Here is a 7488-nt window from a genome sequence, read left to right as displayed (position 1 = left end):
ACTCAGTTAACTTGCAATAATTAAAAATCGTTGTTCTTCATGTTTCTCGTCTTATTTTCTTATCGCTTTACTATTGTACGCGAATACTTGTAGAATAACAAATCGAAATTATTCCTACAAGAAAGATCAAACTTGTATTCCTATAAGAAAGTCTTTACTCCGCATCCGTACTTTAAGTTGGACTTCGGACCTAAAAACAGGACGATGGTCCTTAACGGCGAGTTAACGTCTCTCTTTCTCTCGAAAACGCCTGTCGTATGAAGCCGTAGACGTGATTTCCGCCACGCCTTCGCGCTCATCTCGGTACCGCCATCGCTTTTTCTTCTTTTAGGTTATCCTCCTCCCTCGTCTTCTTTCTTGACATCGTCGCCGTCGTCGTCGCCATCGTCGTCGTAGTCGTCGTCGTCGTTGTCGTCGAAGTGGCCGTCGCCCAGGCAGGCAGGCTGGCTCTGGCTGGCTGGCTGGCTGGGAATGATGGATACCGCCTGTTTTTCGTTCGTTTCAGCGGGCGGCCACTCTCACCAGGAGCTCTCGCCTTTATCCCGCCGCGTTAGCGAGGCTTTCCGCTGATCCTGGAAGCACGAACCGCTCGAAATCGTCCGGAGGTGGAGTCAACACCCCGTGTTGCCTCGCTTTTTCTCCCTTGCCTATCTCTCACTCCCTCGTGCTTTACGCCATCTCGTTTCCTCTTTCCATCGCCATCTCTCGCTATCTCCCTTTACCACCCTGCCCCCCTCTCTCTCTCTCTCTCTCTCTCTCTCTTTTACACACACACCCGCTTTCGCCAGCACGGAATCGCCTCGTTTCCTCGCTACGGGGTAGATATGTATGCGCGCTCGCGTAATAGCCTCGTTCCTGCCGTGCTCGATGGTAGATACGTGCCGCGTCGCGCCAGCCGAACGCCGCTCCAAGAGTTCAAGCCCGCGCGATAAACGGTGCCGTGAGCCACGCCGAGCCACGCCGAACCGCGTCGTACCACGCGCTGCGCCACGCCGCTCGGTGCCGCGCCACGCCACACCGCGCGCAGCCGGAATATTCCGCGCCGCGACGGCACCGTGGTACAGCCGTTAGCAAAAAGACGACGAGACCGCTGAGCAAGCCGAGAGAGCCCCGGCCTTTTCCGTCCGTATGTTCCACCGATCGGAAATCGAAGCCGGGATCGAGCCGCCGGGATACCAGCGAGATATGGAAGATCCAACGTCAATTAATATCCGCCGTGCGTAATTCGATGGTAATGAAACGACGCGAGGCTTTTGTTACCGGCAACGCATAGGCTTTTGTCTGGGATTTATTATTTATCGCGATATAGTTTCTAAAAGTAGGAATTTTGGGAGATACTTTGTGAACGGTTGGTATATATAGACACTTAAGTGAGGACACAAAGGTACAGGTGTCCTTTACATATTTAAAGACACCGTAAAGGTTTCTGTAGCTTATTTCAAATTGTGTGTGATGAGTCTTATATATTTTAACGTTTACATTTTTTTAACTTTCATATAAAAAGATAAAAATTGACCTTTTTACACAACGTTCAATGATTCCGTAATTACTCTCTACATTCGATTCGTAAAGACATTGTAAAGGTTTCTGTATTTTATTACAAATTGTGATGAATGTTATTTATTTTAATGTTTACAATATTTTTTTAATGCAAATTGGTAACGTGGGGTTACGTTTAGCGATTCGCAACAAAATTTTTAACTTCCATGCAAAAAGATAAATACTGGGCGTTTTTTTTTTATTCAACGTTCAATGACTCCGTGCGAATAGACAACCAATTTTAGCGATTCAAAACATTTATTCTATCGTGCCGCTATAAAAATAACCAACGGAAACGGCGGCGAGGTACCAAATTCGTCAAATTACCTGACTATAATGGCTATCATCGTCAGACAGTCCGAAAAAGCGCTCACGGCGAAGCAAATTAAAAAAAAAAGAAACCTATATTTCTCTAGAAAATAATAGTCCCCGTCTGTTCGTCTCCAGAGGCATTGTAGTATATACGTCGTCGATTCTCCTCTGTCGCGGAAGTCGACGTCGGTCAAGCGTCAAAGAGCAGCCAAGCGTCTTTTGGCGCGACCTGTAAGCGGTCTCAAGCGATGCTCGCACCCGCGGAACCATCGGAAAGGAGAAGTAGGAGGAGGTGGAGAGGGAGACAGCGGTAGACACGAGAAGCGAAGAAAGAGGAAGGAGGCGAAAGCGAGAGACGGGAACAGAGCGGGAGCCGCCGCTCGGTTATTTATCACGCGCCGCGCGGTTCGCCGATCGTATCCGCCCGGTCTCCTCTCGCTCTCGCATCCTGGCCACTGCCTCTCTCCATCCTACTGACCGATCCTCACACCCCTTTCCCTCACTGGCACACGGCGAGCCTTCGTCCCATGGCGATCCGGTCGTCCGAGAGCCCCATTGCGACGAGGGACCAGGAGAGACTCGTTACGAGCGTCCCAGTGTCCCTCTTCCTCCGGAGTATCCCCCTCATACCCTCTTCGTCAACCCTCGAGCTGTGTCACGTCGTTCTCTCTACCTTCTTCTTCCCTACTTCGTATACTCCTCGTCGCACTTCTCTACTTCTCTTTCTCCCTCTCTCTCCCACCGCACGTCGTCCGTTCTTTCTCGTATAACTCCCCGGAGGGATCGAGTCCTCTCGCCTCTCGCGCCAAGCACGTATGTATACATAGCGGATACATGCGAGCACGTATATAGTCACGTGCGCACGGACGTGCGCGCGTTCTCGTGGATATGAGGCGGGTGAAGGCGGGAAGGGGAGAAACGCTCGTGCGGGAAGAGCGCAGCTATTCGAGTCTCACGCCGGATATTCGCGAGCACGACCACCGCCGGCGACGTACTTTTATGCTTTTTCTTTTTTTTTCTTCCTCCTTTTCCTTTTCGTTTTGTTTCGTTCCGTTCTTATTCCGCCGGACTCACGCGCGGCTTCGCGCCGCGTTGCCCTGGTGTTTTCGGGCTAAGTTGTGCAATAAGAGCGCGAACGCTTATGTGCCGCTCGGAAAAAATTAAGTAATTGGTTCGGATTCTAGAATTTATGCAGGTTAAGTCGGATATCCCGCTCATCACGTATTTTAATAAAAACATTGGCTGACATATTTATTTCTTCGCGTATTGAGAATAAATAAAATTTCTAATTATAAATATGATTTTTTTAAATAATACGCGTATATTTTTGTTAAGATTCGTAGTTTCTTATGTTTTCAAACTTAACCCTTGCGCTAGCAATGTTGGACTTTAAAGGCACAGTCGATTTTTTTTATTGTGAATTTATCTAGTAGATAAATTTAAACCTGTAAAAAATAAGTAAAATATAATGCAATTTCTTGGATAATGAAAACTCGTGACTAATCTTGATAATAAAATCCATTGATAATAAAAACTTAGTAATTCTTCGAGGACAGGAGCTTTCTTAACAAAGAAACATAATGAAGACTTTGTTTTCTAAATTCTAAATTCAATTTTGATCTCTCAGAATACTAAAATCAACTTTCAAAAAAATAATAACTGATTATAATAAAACTCGGTTTCAAGAGTCTTGGTATTGCTGAGTTTAAATATAGCTTAAAAATGTCACATTTCAAAAGAGTAACCTTCAATGAAGCCGAGAATCTTATACCGTCACATAGCTCATAATCAGAGATTGAAAATCAATTACTATTTGCGTGTAACACTGATGAGCTTCAAATAAGTTGAAACTGGAAACTTGTTTACTTCGTAATTAAAAATTACCTAAAATCGAGTTTTATGATAATCAGACTTTTTAAAATTGTGTCCGCCATATTGGATCGATCATTTTGAATTTTTTATTTTTGACCTCGACTCGAATACAGCATTATCAAATTACCTCACCAAGCCAAGTTTCATGAAAATCAAGTGAGTTTACAAAATAAAAGGAAGCAATCAAAACGGGGTCATCCATCTACAAAGGGTTAAAAATTTCACAAGTAAAAATTTTTTTCAGATTTTTACACACTGTAAAAACTAAAATGTTAATTTTAACTTAAAAACATATAGTGGACACAAAAATGTTAATTTTAATATTTTGCATGTCTCAGAAAGTCCACTATATTGTTAATAATAAATGTTAGTTTTTAAATTAAAACTAACATTTTATTTTTTACAGTAAATACAGTCTGGAACAATATAAAAATCTGCACTAAAGTTCAAAGACTCAGGTTGCAGACGAAGAGTAAGAATTTCACATTATCGATCGAGGGTTAAGTATCATAAACAATATCAGTAGGATATCGAGTTTCTAATAATAAACGAGTAGCATCTTAGTTCTCCGTTCACGTGGTGCACTTTTGATCCCGATATTTTCCGACGTTCACCGGATCGTTGTTAAGGCGACGCCAAGCCTCGTCGGAAAATAATTATCGTGGAAGGGATGCTCGCTTTCGATCGTCTCCCCAGTTTTTTTCTTTTCCTTTCGTTTCCTTCGCCGGTCTGCGCGCTGCAAGACCGAAAGAAAAAAAAATCGAAGCTCCGCTCACCGACGGGGGATCCGAGAAAAAAAGAATGCCCTTCAGGCAGTCGGGGGTGAAATTCTCGTCCTGTGCTTAACGCTGCACGGAGGCGTGATGGTTGGTGATTGGAATTAACGACTTGGCGACCGTATTGATTATTCGTCTTCCCCCGAGCTTTCTTATCATATCCTTTCCCGCCTACTTTTTCGCTACCTTCCCCTTTCTCTCGTTCCGCTCCTTCTACTCTTCAAGTTTGATGATCCTTCGTTTGTTTCCACGAGACTAACAGCCTCTCTCCGAACGAGAATACTGCAACCACAGTCCTGTCTTAATCTTTCCGTTCGAATCATCCCCGGTTGCATCCTCATTCTCGTCCCATGCTTTCGTTTTCGTCTTCATATTCCGGATTAAAGGATTCGACCATTCTTCCCTCGCTTGCGCACCGTCTAGCCCTTTCTTACGAATCTATTCTTTCTTCTTTCGCTTTTATTTGCTGGTCCGCGAAGAGCGACCGACCTGCTGGTAGGCGATTGCGACTGACAATGTCCTCAGGGAAGAAAGTTCTAATACAAGTTTTCGTCTTCATATTTCTTCACTCTTCATTCGAATTTTTACGTGTGTACCTTAATCTTATATTTCTAAATTTAGGGTAAAGTGGGGTAATTTAGATAAGTTAACAGAAATTATTCAATTGTAAGATTTGAAAGATTTGAGATCGCAGTGTATTCAATCAAACACACAAAATATATATATTATTGTGCAATAGTATATGTTTGATATATTTAATTGAATACACCGCAACCTCAATTTTTTATACAATTTAAAAATTTATTTTATTGTTACAATTGTTAACCTATCCATTTTATCCAAATTACCTCGCTTTATTTTAGTTACATTTTCCTCGAAAAAATATTTACACCTTACTCAGTGCGATACACTTTTATTATTTTTCTTTCGAATATTGAAGAATTGTAAGAAAAACTGGTTTACATTTAAAGTATATTGGAAAGATGTTTATTATTATAACAGGTAGTACCGCAAAAATTTGAGTCGGTCTTAAAAATGAGAAAAATCGAAAGTCCCTCTGTTATGGTCATGCTGGCCAATAATTCCTGTGGGACTATATTCGTGCTCTATCGAGACGGGATGAAGGCGACACGGAGAAATGGAAGGTAAGATTATTCTTGGAAAAGGATCGCGGCGAGGTAGGACGGATGAGCCGGGTCGCTTCACCGGTCGTTATCAGAGAGGAACTTGCTCATCGTTCTCCCGGGCACTTAACCGGCTACCACTTGCCGAAGGAAAAAAGGTCGGGGATAGAGAAAAATGGACGAGACGAGCGGAAGGTTTGGTCCGGTCGGCCGGAGCCTGAGCTCCCGATATCCTGCGCGCGGCTCAGCATTCGTCTTCGTCATTCTGGAAAGGAAGCTCGAGAACCGGGGATCCTACGGTGCAACCAAACGTGTGAGAATACTTCTTGTTCTCGCATTTCTTTTATATTTTGTATAAAAGAGTAACAATCTCGAGATACTTTTGTAACGCTCAAATTAAAATTCTGCGGAAACTTCTTCGAAAGAGAGAGAGATTAAATGATTCTTAATTGCTTAGAATTTATTAAAAGCTGAAATTATGATTCCTATGGATGTTTTGATCGCACAAATAAAAAATAGTAATAACAACAATAACTTTATTGAAAATAAGAGAAATATCTTTAGCGCAAATAACAAAAGAAATGTGTTAATATACAAGATGTTAAAAAAACCACTTAATATTTATATGATAGATAGTATCGAGTACAAAAAGCCTTGAACATGGATCGAAAACTCAACCGCTTTTAGCATAAATAACAATTTTATATGTTAGTATCATAACTGACTTATTAGCTTTTATGTGTCGTATGCGACATGAAGATTTACCTCAGTGTTTACAAACCGCGTTCTGAATGTTCTGATTCAATTTCCAAACACATTTTATAATGAAAAATTTCACCGGGAATCAGCATGTTGACATCAACCAGCCATTACAGTTGGATAAGCATTATGAGAGATTACATTATTGGACCTGTAATTCTCTCAAATAAGCTATCAGTGTCACTTATCTCAATTTCTCTTTTCACATTGTATACAACACATAGAAAAGCAATAAATCAATTATACTAATATACAAAATTGTTTATGTCTTAGGAACGATTGAGTTTTCGATCTATATTTACTAAGGTTTTTTTGTTTATCATACTACAGTGTAATGTCTACTATGTACCATATAAATGCTGAATGGTTTTTGTTTACACCTTGTAGACAGTAATAGGAAAGGAAAATGCGTCTTAAAAGATAAGGCATCAACATAAGGCTGCCTAAGCTTCTAATTCTTTTAAAAAATTAAGAAATTTTGTCGCAAAACCATCGAAAAAAAAGGGACTTAAAAAGATAAAGAATAAAGTCAGGTTAAGGAGAAAAGCCAATTCGATGCGGATCAATATCGGTTGCACTACGCGACATCGATGTAGTTTCGTATAGCCGCGAAATTCTTGACACGTTTACGTAATTCTGTGAGTACACAGACGGTGTACTCTTGCGCGGGAAAACGAAGGACCGTCACGAGAACCGCGCGCTCGTTCCCGGGAATTTCCGTCGCAGAATCTCGCAAAGGTCGACTCCGAGTCGTCGCCTCGCTGAGGGAGCAGAAACGAGCTGACGCCGTGTGCAGGCAAATCCCCCGCAGGATCCTTAATCAGGCCTGACGCCTCACCGGCACGTAATACGGGATAGAAGCTTCAGCCTCGTTTCCTATCCTCTAACCATCCGCGCTCGAACGAGCCTAATCTCGCCTGTCGGTCGGTTACGACTCGAAATTCTTCGAATTACGAAATCGGCTCTTTTGTAGATGAGAAAAAACTCGGAGCTAATGATATATTTAAATAAAGTACTGTGAATATTATGCATAAAAAATTGTATTCTCATATTCTACATTCATCTATGAAACAAAAGAATATTAAAGAAAAGAAATAAAAACTATA

The 7488-nt window shown here is 41.9% G+C and overlaps 1 pseudogene; it reads right to left on the bottom strand.

Annotated features, from left to right (window-relative positions):
• Positions 1-295: 295 nt before the first annotated feature.
• LOC108727045 (uncharacterized) overlaps positions 296-7488 on the bottom strand; it is a 29763-nt pseudogene continuing 22570 nt past the window's right edge.

The sequence above is a fragment of the Mycetomoellerius zeteki genome, unplaced genomic scaffold, assembly GCF_001594055.1.
Source record: "Mycetomoellerius zeteki isolate Tzet28-1 unplaced genomic scaffold, Tzet1.0 scaffold47, whole genome shotgun sequence".
Classification (NCBI taxonomy): domain Eukaryota; kingdom Metazoa; phylum Arthropoda; class Insecta; order Hymenoptera; family Formicidae; genus Mycetomoellerius; species Mycetomoellerius zeteki.
Note: the sequence above shows the minus strand (reverse complement) of the source record. Positions and strands in the feature narration are given on the sequence as shown.